The sequence below is a fragment of the Schistocerca piceifrons genome, chromosome 7, assembly GCF_021461385.2.
Source record: "Schistocerca piceifrons isolate TAMUIC-IGC-003096 chromosome 7, iqSchPice1.1, whole genome shotgun sequence".
In the NCBI taxonomy this organism is placed as follows: Eukaryota; Metazoa; Arthropoda; class Insecta; order Orthoptera; family Acrididae; genus Schistocerca; species Schistocerca piceifrons.
In genome coordinates this window covers 4,976,484-4,998,661 of record NC_060144.1, presented here as the reverse complement: position 1 = coordinate 4,998,661, position 22,178 = coordinate 4,976,484, and positions in this window count along the sequence as shown.

The window sequence follows — 22,178 nt, the reverse complement described above, 5'->3', positions numbered from 1 at the left end:
AATTACAGTGTTTCATGCTTACTCGATATTCTATAAGTGTGCGATACTGAAGTACAGTGTTTCATGGTGTAAACTTCTTTATATTATTATGCTTATGTAGTAGCTGCAGTGATAGCTTCTGCAATGATTGCAATGATAGATGTGCAATACTGAGTTGCGAGGTTACAATCTTTCATTTTGTATTATTCTGAATTTTGTGACATCTATTCTAGTAATTCCTTCGTGGTCGACATCGTCAAAGATCTTGAGGCGTCAACTTTAAAATAATGTCTCTTAGACTGTTTAATGTTCGCCAGTGTTCAGTGTGTCGGACAACAATGCATAATCTTTCATCTGCAGGTAAGTTGAAGTCATTCGCCTATCTTGTGTCCCTGTAATTTCTACACTGTAGAACCACATGCTCTGGGATCCTTCTTCTCCACATGTGCGTATTTTTGTCCGCCTTTTGTTCACGCGACGTAGATGAGTTGGATATGGACAATGCCCAGTCAAGAAATGAAACATTCAACGACTTGTGCCAAAGTGGCTCATCCTTAGCCTCTCCGTAATACTGGGGATTATTTCATATACCCGTCGCCTCTTGTCGCTTAATTCCCATTCCGTTTGCCAGGAGTCAATTCGCCACCGTTTTAGTTGATGCTTGTCTTCGATTCGTACACCTGTTATTGCAGTGATCTTGCCCTATCTTCCTAACTCAAGCCAGTACATTGCAACTCGAAATTTAATTGTCTATGATGTAAATACGTAGCGCCACACATAGTCCATCCACTGAAGTGGTGCCAAATGCTCCAGATAGCCGTAGTAGCACACTCCTTTGTCCACGTATGACAACTGTAATGTTCGTCACTAAGGCAAGACGGTGTGTCCACCTGCTGGCTGCAGAGCTCATTATCGATTCAAATAGAGCACAGTGGTACGTTTTTATTGTTTTAGCCGAGACTCTGTATTTTTATGTATTTATTCGCGCCAGCTTGCGTAAAATTTTTTCTGATTTTTCTGTTACAATATACATTAAAGTTCTGTCGTTCATCAGCATGTACCAACAGGAATTGTGTGACTATTGTTCCTTTGATGCTGGTGTCGATAAGTTCAACAGAACGGTCTCCCTTCTGAGAAACTTTCATTAAAATATATGTGGTTTAGTTTTTTCTAGTGCAAGCTTGTGTTGGTTGAACCATGGTGATACTCTGACAGTGTGCCACTGGCTCTTTCCTCTAACTGTAATCTTGTATCTGCTGAGATCATGACAAGTAAATCATCAGCGTATGCCACCAAACCATCAATTCTATTATTGGCATCCGTCACCTGTGGGAGTGGCTCAATGCTGATGTCCCAGGAGATGGGACAACTTATTGATTCCTGTGGGTATCCCTTGGATATCTGTTTGATCACTTTACGACTGCCCATTCGCCACTCTACAGCTTTGCCCTTGCAGTAGTCTAGTAGACTATAGCACAGAGTTTGGGGTACCACAACATCTCACTGTGTCACAAACACAGAAGGCACCTGCGATGCCAATTACACAGGCGATCGAAAAATTTCCTTTGGAAAACTTTTTTACTTTGATAGCTCATCTTTACAGATTTTTATGAGCTGAATCCAAATCTAGGTTTAGTTTTTTTGTATCAACCATAGTTTTTCGAGAAATATGCTTTTTTTATAGTATAAAAATCCTATGCTATACGGTAAACGGGAAATTAATCAAACGCTTTGCTACAACATAAGCATGGTTTGTATTTACAGTAAGCTACTTACAACAATGATACGTGTTAATAGAGGTTTCACTTGTCAGCTGGAATTGGTTTGTATTTTCTTTTTTTTCTTTGAACCTTCTTGTGTAGCTTTTTCTACGATGAATCGCTTGCTGAACTTCTCGGTGAAGTGACCAACAGTGGTCCCCCATCATGTTGGTGTTCCAGCGGCCTTGGTAGGGTTTTTCCATCACTTTAATGCCCTGGTGAAAACGCTCTCCTTGCTCCTTACTAACATCTCCCATATTGTGCGGGAAGTATTCAAGGCGACTGTTCAAAACGTAAACCTTCAGGCTCATTAAAGATCCTAAAGTTTTATAGTTATTTAACATTGTAGCTATAATAGAAACATATTCTGGGTCTTTTTCATCTCCTAAGAACTTTTTAACGATTTGCTTGAATGATACCCATGCTTCTTCCTCATTTAAGGTCAAAGTTACCATCAAACATCAGTTTTCTAATCTCAGGTCCGACAAAGACGCCTTCTTCTAGTTTAGCTTCTGAAAGGTGTGGAAATTTCTGGCAGAGATACTTAAAACACGGCCCATCTTTAGGCAAAGGATTTTCAAACTATTTCATTAGGTCTAACTTTATATGTAGAGGTGGTAGGGGTACGTTTTTTGGATCTACAAGGTTTTTGCGTAGAATGTTCTTCTCACCAGGTTTTAAAGACCCCCTCACAGGCCAGTTCTTTCTGCACCAGTGTTGATCCCTAGCCCTACTGTCCCACTCACGCAAGAAACATGGTAATTTGGTAAAGCCACCTTGCTAACCAAGGAGCATGCATGTTACTTTTAGATCGCCACATATCATCCAACCATGAGCAGAATAGCCTATTTTATTTAGCACTATTTATAGGTTTTCGTAGCTTTCTTTCATATGTACAGAATGTCCAACAGGTATAGATGCATACATGTTACCATTGAGTAATAAAACAGCCTTTAAACTAGTTTTCGATTAATCAATAAACAGCCTCCAGTTTTCCACTTTGTATTCAATACCAGACTGGGAATGTCTGAGCCGTACACTAGATCACCTTATTGTTGAAAAAACTTGGAGAATTGCTGCTCTGTCTTTCTATACATGTATATGCTGATTCCAACTGCCAATAATTCAGTTCTTTTAATGTAGAGCCAAGCAATTCAGCTTTTTCCTTCGTTAAGCCCACATCCTTAACCAACTCGTTAAGCTCGGTCTGAGTAAACAATTTGGGCTCTAGACTTTCTGTATTACAGTGAAATTCATCATCATCTGGTTCATGTAAATCAGATTGTACATCAGAAAACACTGCTGTTGGAATATAATTTAAATCATCTGGTTGTTCAGGAAACGGAAAATCTACACCATACCCTACTGGTGGACAGAAGATCAGGGTAGCTTGTTACCTTCTTGTTTTTCGAATTGTGACCAGTAATATCAACACTACAAAAATAGCAATCATCAGAATGATTTCTTGGCACCCTCCATATCATAGGAACAGCAAATACGAAGGCTTTTGTCTCCTTTTTGAACTATTTTCTCAGATCTTCAACACACACATAACATACCTTATGTGGCGCCCAAGATTTATCTTGATCACCAAGTTTAGATCCAAATTAGATAAACCTTTTCCACAAAGTCTGTAACGTTTCTTTGGTTTTTTTAATCACAAATTCACCACAAATATAACAAAAACTGTCGGAAGGGTTTTTATAACCACGATTAGACACTGTACTGAGCACATGAACAGTGAGGTTAGGTTGACAGTAAACAAAACACCATCTGCTAACACGAAAATAGGGTCGACCTTGTTTTGCCAGCAAATGTTTTTCAGCAGTTATCTACATTCATGACACTTCCTTTTTAAATTACTTCAACTGTATAAAAGCTGTTAAATTCTTTAAAAAATCGCTTAATTTAATAAATTGAACTGTAAAATGTCAAGAAATGGTGGGTGATACAGTTTTTTAAGTATCGTATTAGGATTTCCCACCCTTTTGAGCAAAAAAGTTTTTTCATCGTTGGCCTGTGTTATTATTGCGACTGCATATTTACGGGTGCTTTCTCCTATAATCGCCGGCCGGAGTGTCCGAGCGGTTCTAGGCGCTACAGTCTGGAACCACGCGACCGCTACGGTCGCAGGTTCGAATTCTGCCTCGGGCATGGACATGTGTGATGTCCTTAGGTTAGTTAGGTTTAAGTAGTTCTAAGTTATAGGGGAATAATGACCTCAGCAGTTAAGTCCCATAGTGCTCAGAGCCATTTGAACCTTGAGTATGCTGGAGGGTGACCCTCTGTGTTCATAACGAATAGACCTACTTCTTGTATGACGTCATTCGTCGGTCTCTCTGTCATTTGTCCTGTCAGAATCCTACAGGGTGGACTTGGCATTGATGTCAAATGGAACTATTAATTTGTTCAAACAATCCTGTCGGAGGAACATCCGCGACTGAGCATTATACCAGAGGTTGAAAATACCGCTGCAGTTGAAAGGTTCTTTTATTTAGGACACGACCGGTTTCGGGCTCTTATACGCCCACCTTCAGGTGTCGTAACTTGATGTTGTGACTACGAGCACCGCGGTGGACAAGTGTTATGAAGGTTTCAATTCTGTGGCAATATTGAGCATATAGGTATGAGACTACCCAGGTTTCATTCCCTTTGGAGATCTCTATGGTTAAAAGGTGTTTGTTGCACAACTGGTTAACTTTGACAACCTTCCACTCCGATTTTGGGCCGACTATTGCAGCCATGGCATGAGTGATAGCACTTATGGATACTGTCCTGGGAGGAAAAGATGACAGTCTACCTTGTTTCACATAAGGCTCCTGAATACAGTGCTCATCAAGTCTTAGGTCTCGAGCAATTTTTGAGATTTCCTCAGCTTCAAGTAAACTTCGGATTGTGTTAAGTAGCAGAAATTTCATGCTAGCTTATTGTAATGGAAAAATTCTTACTAGCTTTAATACAGTCATTATTAGTTGTCTCAGTTTATTGAGTTAGAGTTATGAGCATGTTACAAATGTGTAAACTATTTAGAAGTATTCTGCCTTCTCTGCCTATTCTATACATACATAGCAAAAGATGTAAAATAAAAGACAGAAGACAAATGACAAAAGGGTAGGTCTATCATAATTATTTTATCCTAGTTAGTGGGTTTAGTTATGTTAACACTGGTCTGTTTGTCTGTTTGGTGTTGGTGGACCACGTTGAGTCCTTATTCCCTTGTGTGGTTTCCATCGGCGCTCTCTGGACTGTTTCCAGATAATGCAGCTTGGACTGTTGGTGTTTAATGTCAGAATTTATGTTCCATGTGGTGGCTAATCACAAGAATGTTATGTTCCAGTGCCTTCTCTTGTGTTCGCATAGTAATTGGTTCTGTTTTGTAACTGAGTGTCAGTCGTAATATTTGGTACACCCCACTAAGGCCATAATCAGTGGAGTTAATCAGTCTATCGTACAACATTCTATACATTGGGCGCTCCCCACCCTTGCTTTCGTCACATTTTTTGTTTCTTTTACAGCGTGGCGCACAGACGGGGCCATCCCTAGATGTACATTCTGCTTTTCTGTGTCCGTCTTTGCCACATTCCGCGAGAACGATTTCGTTGCTCCTGCAGCTTTTTGTGGAATGGCCTAGATCACAGTACTTAAGGCATTGCACTACAGCACTGTAGTCTTTGACTGGGAATGACTGGTATTCGAGGGAAACTCTGTTTTTTTGTTGAGGGGTTTTTCTCACAGTGGGGCTAATCTCAAGAATGTTATGTGAAGACCCTTTACCCCTTGGTCCAGTGTTAACATTCAGTTCCACATCTTTGTTGATATAGCCATTCGAGAAATTCTTCATCACTGCAAGTGGCTGGCTCTGAGGACTATGCGACTTAACAGCTGTGGTCATCAGTCCCCTAGAACTTAGAACTACTGAAACCTAACTAACCTAAGGACATCACACACATCCATGCCCGAGGCAGGTTCGAACCTGCGAGCGTAGCGGTCACGCGGTTCCAGATTGAAGCGCCTAGAACCGCTCGGCCACACCGGCCGGCATCACTGCAAGTGTCTGGCACTTGATAGACTGCTAGCAATAACTTTCTTTTTCGTAGCTTCACACATTTTGTTTCCTTTATGGTGTTGGCTCCCTCTGTTAGTTTTTGACAGTCTTCCTGTGAGACTGTCTCAACAATGATTGTGTTGGCAGTTGTTCTGAGAGAGTTAATTCGCTGATCTGGCTGGTTGATGCGTCCATGACTGTTTTGGAGCGCTTGTTCCATGTCGACTTAATGAAGACAATGGTTGCCCGTTAAACTTTTGCCTTTTGGATCTTTGGATCTTTACTAATTACTGCTGCATGAAGTTTTTGGAGATTAAGCCACGTAGCAGTTTCCTTCACCTTCCTCGTATTTTCCTCCTGTAACTTCGTGATTTGATGTTTCAGTGCCTCAGTCTGCACATATTTCGCTCGGTCATCGATCTCTGCGGTCTTGAATTTTCCTCTCTTAAGGCAACAGTTCTCCCTTCCAAGCAGGTGAGTTCAAATGCAAATGGGTAGAGCTTCTGCTTGATCAATGAGACAAGCCTTGCTGTAGTTCTACTGCAAACTCACTTAATATGTCCTCGATTGAGCAATTTTGTCCCTAGACGGCCTTGGCACGAGCTCCGCTTCCTGTGGATCCACATCAGATGTGACGGGCGATGAAGCTCTGGCAGGCCCTGGTTCGCCGCTTCCCTTCTGTTTGTTCCGGCATTAGCGCGCTGTTTCGCTGCCCATCACTGCGGCAGTCGGATAGAGAGACTTGCACCAGGCAGCCGAACAACCCCAGTTGGGTCTTCCGGCCAACTTTTTTTTTTTTTTTTTTTTTTAAATTCATTGGCTTTCGACACATTCTCATACATCATACAGCAAGCACAGGAAACGTTATATAACGGTTGGTTTGTACAGTTCGTGGTAGGCATTAACTTACGTGGTATCCAGGTACGATGTAACAGTCGATTAACAAAAGACTGATTCGAAATAAAATAAGATTTATAATCAGACTATACGAGAACGAGTAAACTGAAGGAAATGGAACACATAGTCATAATATGCTATAAAAATCCTACCGGTAACACAACAAAGAACGATAAATCGCCGTTGGTACACATTTGGGATATTCTCATTTCAGCCCAGTTGTACGTCCTGTGAGAACTGTTTCAGAAGCTACGGATGAATAATTGTGCCGGTCTACAGGTACCATCTAGATGGAACAGGAGAACAGTTTACAAGAACCAGAGTTATGTGTTACAGCTACGGATATAGATACACCAGTATTCAGACACGTACACATCCGGACAGTAACACCACACATACATTTCATTATTTTTTTTTCTTATTTTCGTCTAACCCGTCTGCTACTCTATGTCTAGTGACGAGGAAACTGTATTGATATGATTAATGCTCAAAAATTTAAGCACATAAAGAGAGAGGCGATGTCGTTGGTGGACGAGAACAGAGTGTGATCGTTGAGTATCCGAGTCTCGTGGCATGTTTTATTGCTGTTATTCAATAACATCTTTCGACAAGGGACAAAAAAACTCATAGTGGCATATCAATCCATTGTGCTTAAAGAACTTCACCCAACAGATCATTCAATAACACTGACGATGAAAGACTCCATCATCGTCAGGCAGGAGGGTAATTGTCAAGACGAGATGAGCCTTACAAGCTGATTAATGATCTCGCAAAACAATCGTCACCACTTACATCTGGAACCTCTGCTTGATGTGAAAACAAGAGTGTGTCGTGCAGTCAGTACAACACCAATTACTCAACCGATCTTTTTCCCCAAACCATAACTTCTTTTACTCGAACCTTTTTTGCTGGAACAAACATCTAGGCGAAAAGACGTACGGTTATTTCATGCACGAGAATGCGAGAACTCAAACATCGCCAGAGCGTCTGTGCTAGTATTTCGAGGTGTTTTCAGTGGTAGGAATTATCCTCATAAAACAGTCGTATAGTACGCATTCTCCTACAGGAAATAACCGTAGGTATTTTCGTCTAGTTCGGCTAAAGCTGAAACGTCACCTGTCAAAGTCCGATCTACCGACGAAAACAACCTCCTGCGGAACGAATGTGCAAGGCGGCACTGAAAGATCTGATCTGGAAGACGCTCGAAGACAGACGCGTACTATCTGGAGGAAGCCCAGGCACAAGGTTTCTAGAACCAACCTTAAATGAGGAAGAACATCGTGATTGCCACCAAGAGCTGCTGACAAAATTTCTTTGTTTAACAAACAGTTTCGGTCCACGGACCATCATCAGGGTCATAAAAGCGTTTACAACGTCACATTAGGCGACATAAAACCGTTTGTAAAATCCATGAATTCGTCACTGTCGTCACATAGTAATACAAATTACACCCTAAATCCTAAATGTACCAGACGTGTACTCATTCATGCCACTGAGTACACAGAACTCTGCTCGGTTCCTAGCGTTAAAGCTTGTAAGGCTCCATCTCGCTTTGCTCACTTGTTGATAATTGCCTTCTGCTTGACGATGACGCATTGTTTCATCACTAGTATTACTTAATGACCTGTTGGGTGAAGTTCATTGACGTGCCACTACTAGTGTTACTGAATCATAGTAATTTAATCATAGTAATAGAATCATGGCACGTGATCGGAATAAAACTTCAACTTTCGTCAATGCTTCAGTCTCGGATAACATTTCCTACGTGAGAGGTGCTTTTCAGCATTCTTCCGACACGCGACCGCAAAGTTCAGCACACTACTTGGTTTTCTCGCAACCGACCACATATGGACACTCCACTCAAAAACAAACAGCCGTAAAACTCACAGTTAAACCCAGGGACGCATAATTGCACATTGGCGCACCTTGCAGAGGTTGTAGTTGTTCTCGTATTGATCGAGGCGCAGCACCGGTCACCTCACAACCTAAATACAGTCACAAATTTTTTTTAAGGAACTATGCCATTTTTGTGTCAGGACATCAGATCTGCACGACACAAATGCTGTGACGTAACTCCTTGCAGGCCTGACAGGGATTGCGGGGCAAAACTACATTGTGCTGCTTCTGTGACCATTTGAATGGTGCGCCGTCCAGATAGGTACGACAGGGCATCCGATGTACGATGTTACGCCACTTTCACTATTCTAGACTTCCGAGAGGCGTGACATTCAAAGAGCTGCCACTACAGAATAAAAATCCCCCTATTCAGTATGACTGTGCTCCATAAGTACTTGCCATGCTATAAAAGAGCTACGTCACGAAGTTTGCCATATATATTCTGTAGCAAAAATACCATACATAGCTGCATTAAAATTAGAAAAGCTTAATTCTTGTATGCATTACTGTGTTCTCAAGCAGCAATAAAAGCACAAGGCATTATGTTCCACCGAGTAATTTAGGACTACTTTCGCAGTCTGTTGGAAGTATACGACATATACAAACGGTATTGAAACGAAGTTAAACACACACACACACACACACACACACACACACACACACACACACACACACACACACACACAAGTGCTTCCCTGTCGCATGTCATTCAGAAAACAGGACAATGTATGTAGCTCGTAACTGAATGGACAGTGTATGGAGCTAGTAACTGAATGCACAGTGTATGTAGGTCGTAACTGAATGGCCTGACGAATACTGGAAATGGCTTATCGAGCTAATAGTCTGTGCTTAACGAGGAAATCGGACTCATATGTAAAATTATCTGCAGCTATGAGTCCCTACTATCACAGAGCAATCAACGCTGCCTCAAGAAATAGGATTCATTGCCCAAAGAAATAGGATTCATCATCAGGTTCACATCCTCTGTGAACTCAAATATCATTCGACAAGCAGTTTTATTTATGTGGCCGCAAGCTGTGAATTTTTACATTTTCGTACTAGGAGACAATAAATGAGACAATCCATATATCTCTCAAAAACTCCAGTAGGGTTGAAGGTCTCATAAGTTACAGTTGCTGTCACCAGATGGTACCGAACAAATTTTAATATATTTTTTGAAGGACAAATATATTCTGGTACCAAAGGTTGGCCTTAGTACGCTATTAGTTAGACTTCGTCAAGCAAATCTGTAGATAGGTGTTTTCTTTTCGTTAAGGACGTGGTGTAGGATCACACGAGAGGCAACGCATCCTGACTAGCAGTACACGTTAAGATTGCTTCGAACGTCTAACGTGGAAATAATTAATATCAAGCTGATGATTTAGCAGAACCAGAGTAAAGTCAGAAAACAGCTGTTGTATCAAAACGCGTAAAAATTCAGATGCTCTTATCCGGATGCATAAAAAAATGCGATTTCGTAAAACGCGTAAAAATTCAGATGCTCTTATCCGGATGCAAAAAAAATGCGCTTTTGTCAAGATCATGAATAATTTAATGGTATTACAGGCACATATACACTTATCTCGATACGTATTTAGAAAGCTATACAGGGTGGTCCATTGATCGTGACCGGGCCAAATATCTCACGAAATAATCGTAAAACTAAAAAACTACAAAGAACGAAACTTGTCTAGCTTGATGGGGGAAACCAGATAGCGCTATGGTTGGCCCGCTAGCTGGCGCTGCCATAGGTCAAACGGATATCAACTGCGTTTTTAAAAAAGGAAACACCCATTTTTTATTAAATATTCGTGTAGAACGTAAAGACATGTGAATGTTTTAGTTGGACCACTTTTTTCGCTTTGTAATAGATGGCGCTGTAATAGTCACAAACGTATAAGTTCGTGGTATCACGTAACATTCTGCCAGTGCGGACGGTATTTGCTTCGTGATACATTACCCGTGTTAAAATGGACCGTTTACCAGTTGCGGAAAAGGTCGATATCGTGTTGATGTATGGCTGTTGTGATCAAAATGCCCAACGGGCGTGTGCTATGTTTGCTGCTCGGTATCCTGGACATCATCCAAGTGTCCGGACCGTTCTCCAGATAGTTAAGTTATTTAAGGAAACAGGAGGTGTTTAGCCACATGTGAAACGTCAACCACGACCTGATGCCCAAGCAGGTGTTTTAGCTGCTGTCGAGGCTAATCCGCACATCAGTTGCAGAGAAATAGAGCGAGAATCGGGAATCTCAAAAACGTCGGTGTTGAGAATGTTACATTAACATCGATTGCACCCGTACCATATTTCTGTGCACCAGGAATTGCATGGCGACGACTTTGAACGTCGTGTACAGTTCTGCCACTGGGCACGAGAGAAATTACGGGACGTTGACAGATTTTTTGTACGCGTTCTATTTAGCGACGAAGCGTCATTCATCAACAGCGGTAACGTAAACCGGCATAATATGCACTATTGGGCAACGGAAAATCCACGACGGCTGCGACGAGTGGAACATCAGCGACCTTGGCGGGTTAGTGTATGGTGCGGCATTATGGGAGGAAGGATAATTGGCCCCCATTTTATCGATCGCAATCTAAATGGTGCAATGTATGCTGATTTCCTACGTAATGTTCTACCGATGTTACTACAATATGTTTCACTGCATGACAGAATGGCGATGTACTTCCAACATGATGGATGTCCGGCACATAGCTCGCGCGCGGTTGAAACGGTTTTGAATAGCATATTTCATGACAGGCGGATTGATCGTCGAAGCACCATACCATGGACCGCACATTCACCGGATCTCACGTCTCCGGATTCCTTTCTGTGGGGAAAGTTGAAGGATATTTGCCATCGTGATCCACCGACAACGCCTGACAACATGCGTCAGCGCATTGTCAATGCATGTGCGAACATTACGGAAGGTGAACTACTCGCTGTTGAGAGGAATGTCGTTACGCGTATTGCCAAATGCACTGAGGTTACGGACATCAATTTAAGCATTTATTGCATTAATGTGGTATTTACAGGTAATCACGCTGTAACAGCATGCGTTCTCAGAAATGTTAAGTTCACAAAGGAACATGTATCAATTGGAACAACCGAAATAAAATGTTCAGGCGTACCTACGTTCTGTATTTTAATTTAAAAATCCTACCTGTTACCAACTGTTCGTCTAAAATTGTGAGCCATATGTTTGTGACTATTACAGCGCCATCTATCACAAAGCGAAGAAAGTGGTCCAACTAAAACATTCATATTTCTTTACGTACTAGACGAATATGTAATTGCCGGCCGCGGTGGTCTCGCGGTTCTAGGCGCGCAGTCCGGAACCGCGCGAATGCTACGGTCGCAGGTTCGAATCCTGCCTCGGGCATGGATGTGTGTGCTGTCCTTAGGTTAGTTAGGTTTAAGTAGTTCTAAGTTCTAGGGGACTGATGACCTCAGATGTTAAGTCCCATAGTGCTCAGAGCCATTTTGATATGTAATTAAGAATTTGGGTTCCTATTTAAAAAAAAAAAAAAAAAAAAAAAACGCAGTTGATATCCATTTGACCTATGGCAGCGCCATCTAGCGGGCCAACCATAGCGCCATCTGGTTTCCCCCTTCAAGCTAGACAAGTTTCGTCTTTGTGGTTTTTTCGTTTGACGCTTATTTCGTGAGATATTTGGCCCGGTTACGATCAATGGACCACCCTGTATATGCTGTGTAGCGGACTGAACATTCTTTTCTAGAAGCGACGTTGCTGAATTGCATCGGAGGTAAGCAGCACGGCTTTAAACCGCTCTCCCTGATCAATAGCTCTTGGAAACCACCTCAGCGAACAAAGGAAGGTGAATTTCGCAGGCTATTAGAGCTCCTGGCGTCCCCTTTGATTCCTATACACTTGGTCCGCTTCGAGAAAGCAAAAGATGTGTTCCACAATTCAACAACAAATTTAAGTCGTTGCCGCTATCGTCCAGTGAAGCGCTATCGAGAGATCTTAGTAGGTTATCCAATATCGCCCTAATGCATCTCTACTGCGCTATCTCATCAGAACTATAGAGGCATCCCGTCCTGATTTAGGTTTCCAACGATTTCCCTAAATCACTTGAAGCAAATGCCGGGATGGTTCCTTTGAAAGGGCATGGCCGATTTCCTTCCGCACCCGTCCGTCATCCGATGGGACCGATGACCTCGCTGTTCGGTCCCCTCTCGCAAATCAACCAACCAACCAACCAACCTATGTAATGCGGAACTGGCCACTAGATGTCACGAGAAGCTCGCCCGCCATAGAGAGCCTGTATAGGGAGAGTGTGGCCAACCGGACGATACGGCGGCCATTTTTCTGCCAAACTGCGGGCGGGACTTTTGAATGGCCAGTAGTGGAGTAGTGGAGTACACACTCACCGAATCAAAAGCACAAGACAATATGGCGAAATCATTCGTTAAATGCCTTTCTTTGCAGCTATAATATACTCATAGTAGCCTACTACGTACAGCACAGGAAAATTTGATACAGTGGCTGTAAAAATTATTCGTTACTTGCATTTATATCCTTTAAAATTCGTTTACTAGACATATTGCAATGAAAGTAACGTAAATAAAAAAAATATAGTGTATAGCATTTGTTTTGTATCGGAAGTGCATAACGCTAAAGATTTAACGTACCTGTATTACGTCAGATGAATGAAAGTCGTAAGCAGTTGTTTACTTGTGACATGCAAAAAGTGTGAGACGTATTAGTACTTCTTGTCACGTCTTCAAACTTTTTGCATGTCACAAGTAAACAACTGCTTACGACTTTCTTTCATATATATATAATCTCTCGTAGATAACAAACGAAAAAGATTACAAAAATCAGATAATGTTAAATGTAGGCTACTGTAATAACGACCAAATATAACAAGAAAACTACCGTATCCCTTCTACCTCACAGTAAGTAGGCCTATTAAAAACTGTCTTCAAGGGTATCTACAATTATTTACTACGAATAATGTTTCAGCAACCACGAGAAAATGAAGACAGAAAGCTGGGAAACTTCCTGCCCTAACAGCATTAATGAAATAGTTATAAAACTACGATCAGATTGCCTGGAATTACTAACAGTGGCCTAGAAATCAAATGACACTCGTGGAAATCTTCAATACAGTACTGTTTTAAAAAAACACCTTATGACACTGAAGGACGTAATTATGACGTCTGCAGCTTAGCAAAATTCTTTCACATTAGATACAGAATCCCATTTTAATTCTATGTTCCTAAGAATAATGTGTTATAATAATTTTCACACAGCCAATTTACAGATCTATTTTCAAATTTAACTATGTATACTGCAAGTTGTTTTATTTGTAGTAAAAAACAAAAACCACTTCCTTCGCACAGATAAGAGTACTTGGTTGGCTCCCACAAGGCTCCTGTTTGATTTTTGTCAGCCCTGTTGACTGCGACTGCCCACTGCCTTCGCTTTTCTTCATCGCGTGGAAATGCTAACCTGCGAAGTCCACCTTCGCCTCTATTGGAACAATCAAATGCAGCACAACCTGGTATCGTTTACGAACGTCTGCAGAACGAATTACAGATGTCAAAACCAATACTGTACAATTACTAAAGTGTTTACTACAAACATGTAGGCCTACGGACTTCATCACAAAACGCTTCATTACTTCAACTCCTATTTAAGATCGCAAACGCTAATTACGTACTAAAAACGACATACAACTAAATCGAACATGCATGCACAACGCACAACAAGTCTCTCAATAATTGAAATACCTTTTAATCGTTTCCAAAAGTCCTCTGAACTCAAAAGCACGGCGAACGTAGGAAGCGCGAGAGACGTTTGGCGCTATTTTTTTTGCCAAAGCTAATCAACCAATCACGGCCAACTTCACGTGTGGCCACTCTCTCTGTATACAGGCTCTCTAGCCCGCCAGTATAAAAGGGAGGGGGGGGGGGGGGGAGTGCTGTGTTGTCAGCAGAGAAGCAGCGGCAGCAGAGGGGTCTGTCACGAGAGGTCGGTGACTTGGATCGCGGATACCTGGACGTGACCTGAGTAACAAATCACCAGAGACATTTCAAGCCTTTCAGAGGTGCCCAAGCCGACGGTGAAGTGGAGTGGAAGCGCGAGGGAAGAGCCACAGCTGAAGTAGCACCAGGGAGACATCACGCACTGACCGACAGAAATGGCCCAGTGTTGTCGTAAAGAGTCGCGTGAAGCCAGCAGCAGGAATCACTCGCCACTTCCAAAGCGCTGCCACCTCTCCAGCTAGTACAATGACTGTGCGTTGGGAGCTGGCTGCAGTACAATGCTCCAGCAACTCCTCCTGCCCCACACATTTCTATAGCCAATGCTACGCGACGCTTGAGCTTGTGTAGAGTGCGACGCCAGTGGACAGTGATTTGGGGCGATGACTCACGAAATCGCCTGTGGCAATCTGATGGAAGGATCTGGGTCTAGCGAATACTTGGAGGACGTTACCGCCATGATATGCAGAGTAAACATTGAGGTAACGGATCAGGAGTTATCGTATGCGAATGTTTTTCGTGGGATGAAAGCAGAGCTCACCATCTGCAGCATCGTCAACAGGACTGTCTGCGGACCTTTGGTACAGGGCCGAGTGGAGGGTCTGAATCAGAGGCTGAGGCGGTTCTGTGACCGTGTGGGCTGCAGATTCCTCGACTTGCGCCGTAGGGTGGTGGGGTTTCGGGTTTCGCTGGATAGGTCAGGAGTCCACTACACACAGCAGGCGACTACACGGGTAGGAGGGGTTGTGTGACGTGGACTGGGCGATTTTTAGGTTAGATGGCCTCGGGCAAGTACAGAAAGGGCAACAACCTCAAAGGAAGCGGGCAAGTACAGAAAGGGCAACAGCCTCAAAGGAAGCGGGGCAAAGTCAGGACATGCAGGGACCAAGGAGCAATCGGTATTGTAATTGTAAATTGTCAAAGCTGCATTGGTAAAGTACTGGAACTTCAAGCGCTGATAGAAAGCACCGAAGCTGAAATCGTTATAGGTACGGAAAGCTGGCTGAAGCCAGAGATAAATTCTGCCGAAATTTTTACAAAGGCACAGACGGTGTTTAGAAAGGATAGATTGCAAGCAACCGGTGGTGGCGTGTCTTTCGCTGTTAGTAGTACTTTATCCTGTAGTGAAATAGATGTGGATAGTTCCTGTGAATTATTGTGGGTGGAGGTTACACTCAACAGCCGAGCTAGGTTACGGCTCTAGTCGTAGCTTTCCTATCTAACGGTTTCCAGGAGCAAAAGAATTTTCAATATCTGATACAGTTATTGACCGAATTAAAAAATTAAAGTGCTGTTAAGATCTGTTTATTAAGAGCTATAATCTTGTGTTAAAGGCTTAACATGGTAAGTCAAGTATTACAGTTAGAAACTCTGTATATATCTTAAGACGAGCGTAACTCACGGCGCGCAGTTCACCCAGACTATGTTCATTCAGTGTTTGAGAATGAGAGCACTTAGCGACTTCCAACAACCTTTAAAGGCAATTTGAAGCCATTTGTAAACTCTCTCTCGCTTACATGCTTAACGATATATGTTTAAGGCAATAACTCATTCTTAATCAAGCGTTTGAACCTGTTTTAAACGTGAGATTCAATAGAGAATCAGAGGCGGAGGGTTTAGTGGTAAATAACAGAAGTGTTTTCTGAAAGTTTGATTAAGTTATGTTTCAAAATCGTCATGACCTGCTGAGATATATCTTTATTTATTACCGGTTTCGCTCTTCTGGCCATCTTCAGACATCATAAAATTGTTTATAGCAGTTGGCACAGAGTGCTTTTAAACGAAAAAGTGAAACTTCATTACGACAACACGCGAAGTTTGTTACTGTTCACTGACGCAAGATGACTTTGCTTCTGTTTGACGCTACAGTAAAAAAAGATGCCGTAGTGGCTGCTGTAAATAACTGTTGTGATATCTGAAGTTGATGAAGTGTTCGAAAACAAAACAAAAAAAATCATTTTATCGGCAGTTCTTAGCGGCTTTCAAATGTGACTATTTTGACACACTTACCAGCTGCTATGCACCACCTACCAAAAATATGTTGTACAAAATTTTTGTCTGGAATGTAGCCTTAATCGTGGAAGATAAAACAGTACAGACAAGAAGAGAATAGAAGATTTGGAAGAAATCTAGTGTCACAGAAAAAATGCTGAAGATTATGGGGATCGAATAACTAATGAAGAGGTACTCACGCTCTGGTGAAAGGAGCCTTATAGAGAAGTTTGAATTGATGGGACACATCCTGAGGAATCAACAACTCGTCGGTTAGATTTTTGAGGGATGTGCACGTAGAAAAAATTATAGAGGCGGACCTTGACTGCAGAAGTCGTGGTCAAGTGGATGCCGGATGCAGTGGTCATACAGTGGAGTTGCGCTCTACCAAATTGCGGTTCGGTAGTTTTGGCACAGTACATGAGTGACGCAGTAATGGTATGGTACTGGAAGTATTGGTAGCATTGGTAGGGAAAGAAACGTAAATAAATGTATGAGAGATAAACTGGGAGGAGACAACTTTTGCTTTGTTTGTTTGTTTGTTTTGCACGTATGTAGAACCGCACATCGTTCAGTGTTAGTCGTTGTGTATTTCACATCCTTACAAAATATAAATTATTTTTTATACGTAATAAAAATCATTGCGTAACTTATGCCCCTTTATGTAACCAAAGGAATTACTTTTTATACAAGTATAGTTTACACGCACAAACGTGAAAAAATCTATATAATTATTGCCACTCTTTGTAGTCGATAGGATGTTCTTCATCATAGTCAAAGGCAAGAGTTTCCTGTCATTATTGATAAGCGCGGAAGTGTTTATGAATAACAGAAACATGTTTCATATAGGCTCGACGAAGTATTGATACGATGTGCCATATGTTTTTGTTTTGCGTTTTTCTTTCTTTTCAGTTTTGCCCTGTATTACTACATCTCTCTGTTTCACGTTACAGATCAACAATGAAACCTGAATTAAACATTGACGGTTTGAATTTTGTTATAAACACTGTTCATTTTTAAGTAACAGATAGGAGGATAACTATGTGTGACAAAATTGTTCCATAGGTTATGCTGCCCTCTATGTTCCCTCATTCAGCTTCTACACAGTTCACCGCCTCCTGTTTCTAGGGGAATCTAGTAAGACACATATTGCATACACAAACATAGGGATCGAAACGAGGTAACGCCCGAAAAGTATGCAGTACACCTAACGTTCTGGTAACGGGGTTATTGTCTTACCTGACCAAGGCTACTAGGAAAACTGCCCAGTCTACGCTTACTTATGATAGTCTACAGCAGCCTAATGTAGTTTTACAACTCCGATACAGATATAAAGAGGCTTGCACTGGACAGAGTAATGTGGGAGCTGCCTCTAACCCGTCTCCAGACTGGAGAGGAGGCTGGAGTGTGGTATTCGATTCCTCCCCACTCCCTCCTTTCCCTTTACTCTTTTAAATATTGACGACTGACTTGTAGCGTAGCCCGAGATCTAGATGACTTCGAAAGGTGATAATCTGGTTGCGAGATGGCGATGCGAGAGAAAGCGAATGCCAAATAAAGACTGTGGTAAGAGATTAACTTCTACCGTACCCTAATGTTGACGTATTCGACGCACTTTTCGTCTTAAAAACTAATACTGCAAAGTAAATTCAGAAAATGTGTATAACGTACTGGACAAGTCTCCGACGAGTATTTTGATGCATATTATGTACATACATGTTGTACATTAACGAAGCAAAATGTAAGCGAGGTCCACTGTGTAATTTAGCGAACAACAGTAGACTGCTTTCCTTCTGGCATGTACAACAGACTAGAAAATTTCTGAAACAACGATATTTCCACCATAGACTATAGCCGTTGTTTATATTCTAACACCGGCCTGTTCCCTCTGTTATGCCGTTGTCACGCGGTATTCGACGTGCACGAGGACGGGCCACAGAGGTGTCTGCCTGCCGGTACAGCCCGGCAAACGTAAAACACGTGACAGGCAGGCAGGTGTAAAAATTAGCGTAAAAACAGTTGAAAATCTGCAGCAGAAACGAAAATACAGCTCTGCCTGAGACAGCTGCAATGAAATAAAGTATCCTTGTACCAGTAGGGGTGAGACCGACAGTAATATTAGCAACTGGGTGTTCGCTGAGGTGTTGTTCTCGTCCGTCTCAAAAAAGACTCTTTGCTTTTGAAGTCTCGAACATGGTAGCAATCAGCAACCGTAGCCTTATGGATAGAATGGAAAACATTCAGCCAACCAGTTGCATGTTAAAAATTTATTCGAACCTTTACCTAAGTTTATGCGGATATACACTTATCTTCCCCAGAAACAGTAATAATACTCGTTATATGCTGTGCGAAAAGACAAACGAAGTCATAGGGCTCAGTTACCAGTAAAATGATCCATATAAATGCTATGGCACAGATTGGTCAATGGCTGACTATAAACAATGATTATAATCGATGGCGGAAATGATATCACTTCAGAAATTTTTTACCATTGTTGGACGAAATATTCGCTGGAAACTTGTCCATTATCTCACACACCTTTTATGAATTTACTTTGCAGTTCCAGTATTTACGACCAAAAGTGGGTAAAAATTTGTGTACTAATTTTGCTCATTACTTTGTGAAAAGTTTTATGTTTGTTCACTGTATGCAGGTGGACAGACAGCTTGGTGGCCTGACCTCTTGACAGCAGCATAACAGACGAAATAATTATAGTCGATGGCGAAAATGTTGTCTCTTCGGTAGCAGCATAAATGACATTTGCCTTCACAGCGGAAATGCGTTGTAGAGAGGAGGCGCCGTGTACCTGTGGCAGGATGAGCAGCAGCAGCAGCAGCAGCAGCAGCAGAGAGAGCGACGCGAGGGTGGTGCTAGCGGCCACCATGGTGCGGGCGTGCCATGGCAGGAGCAACCAGGGGCAGAGGTGGCGGCGGCGGCGGCGGAGGCTGCGGCGGAGGCGGAGGCGCGCTGCGGACTGCTCGGCCGCCCCGCGCGCCGCCTCTCACCACCCCTCCCCCTCCCCCCCCCCCTGCCCCCACCACCACGCCCCTGGTCACGTGCCGCGGCCCTCGACCTGCTATTGTCACCTGTTGCTCCTACACCGACGCATTTGGGACAGGGATCTCCGACAGACTCCCGGGACTTGCAAGCCGCCTCCACCACGCATGCGTCTCAATGAATACAAAAAAAAAAAAAAGGTTCAAATGGCTCTGAGCACTATGGGACTTAACATCTGAGGTCATCAGTCCCCTAGAACTTAGATCTACGTAAACCTAACTAACCTAAGGACATCACACACATCCATGCCCGAGGCAGGATTCGAACCTGCGACTGTAGCGGTCGCGTGGTTCCAGACTGAAGCTCCTAGAACCGCTCAGCCGCTCCAGCCGGCTCAATGAATACATAACACGCTTACGGTTATCTGAGATTACTCGGGGCCGACACTGCACGAATAAACGGGAACTCTGGATAATCCCAAATTGGCGCGCACTTCAGTCCGAGAGGCTAAGGACCGCTTGGCCATACCCTTTCTGTACTGTCTATAGTAAGTTCCGGGAAACAATTGTTCTACTCGAAGAGATAAGAAACAATTGCACATAGGTAAATATTGCGAGAGTGGGCGTTAAAAGAACATAAGAGCATATCACGACGTCATCTTCTCCATGAATAGACGAGCTATCCGAAGCAGCTTTTCTACAGAATTTCGCTCATCTCCTTTCCAGTTGAAACGTAAGTTTATTTAAAGCTCTACTCCCTTTGACAATAACAATACGCAGATACTAACCTAATTAACCTAACATGTTCTTTTAACGCCCACTCTCGCAATATTTACCTATGTGCAATTGTTTCTTATCATTTATTTTGTTCCATTAGTAAACCACAATATATACGTAACATAAATGTCAATAACGTTTTTTTACAAACTTTTCGTTACTTGTTTACTTACCAATGTTCATTCACCTTAAACGGTATGTAATGAAACGTTTGTACACTGTAAATTTTATGCTGTCACATCGATGTACAGAATTATCATAAGATCCCTGGGAGCAAAATTCTTTGGCACTATTTTATGTGTGACATGTTGTTGTTGTTATGGTCTTCAGTCCAGAGACTGGTTTGATGCAGCTCTCTATGCTACTTTATCCTGTGCAAGCTTCTTCATCTCCGAGTAACTATTGCAACCTACACCCTTCTGAATCTGCTTAGTGTATTCATCTCTTGGTCACCCTCTACGATTTTTACCCTCCACGCTGCCTTCCAGTACTAAACTGGTGATCCCTTGATACATCAGAACGTGTCCTACCAATCGATCCCTTCTTCTAGTCAAGCTGTGCCACAAATTCCTCTTCTACATCTACATCCATACTCCGCAAGCCAAACAAGTGGATCATGCTTCTTAAATAAGGGGCACACAATTGCAGTTTTCCAATCTGCAGAAATGGTTTCTGTCTCCGAAATTGTTTCTATTAACGCCTGTATTTCTAATTCCAGTAGTGAGCCTTCATTCTTTAATAACTCAGCGTATATCTTGTCCTCGCCACAAACCTTGTTACTCTTTAGTTTCTTTATTGCTTGCTGTATTTCATTTACTGATGGGGTAGTAACTGTATCAGCTGTATCAATTGTATCAGGTTCTTCCAATTTAAAGTAAGAGGGTGGGTCACTGCAGTTGAGAAGTTGTGAAAAGTATGTCTCCCATCTTTTTTGTTCAAAAGTTCAAATGGCTCTGAGCACTATGGGACTTAACATCTATGGTCATCAGTCCCCTAGAACTTAGAACTACTTAAACCTAACTAACCTAAGGACAGCACACAACACCCAGCCATCACGAGGCAGAGAAAATCCCTGACCCCGCCGGGAATCGAACCCGGGAACCCGGGCCTGGGAAGCGAGAACGCTACCGCACGACCACGAGATGCGGGCATCTTTTTTGTATGTCACTTTTGTTGGTCAATATTTTCCTATACTGATCCTCTGTAAACTGTTCCCTTTTATTGAGTTTACCAAAGGATTTTTTTATATTTCGATACATCTGCCTTGTCCTGTGATGTTGGAAATGATCCTCTGCTTGTCTCATCACATTGTTATAGTATTCCCTTTTCTCTTGTCTTAGGGTTCTTTGTGTTTCTTGGTGGAGTTTATGGTATCTTTCCTTCAAAGTCATATTGTCCCCTTCTTTAATCCATTCATTCCTTTGCCTTTTCTTAATCTATCTTCTAAGATAAGTCGTAGGGTCAGTATTGTCTCGAGTGTTGCAACATTTCGACGGAATCCAAACTGATCTTCCCCGAGGTCGGTTTCCACCAGTTTTTCCATTCGTCTGTGCAGAGTTCGTGTCAGTATTTTGCAGCCGTGACTTATTGAACTGATAGTTCGGTAATTTTCACATCTGCCAATAGTTGCTTTGTTTGGGATTGGAATTATTATATTCTTCTTGAAGTCTGAGGGTATTTCGCCTGTCTCATACATCTTGCTCACCAGATGGTAGAGTTTTGCCACGGTTGGCTCTCCAAGGCTATCAGTAGTTCTAGCGGAATGTTGTCTATTACCGGGGCCTTATTTCGACATGTGTGACATAACCATCTTTATGTGGTAC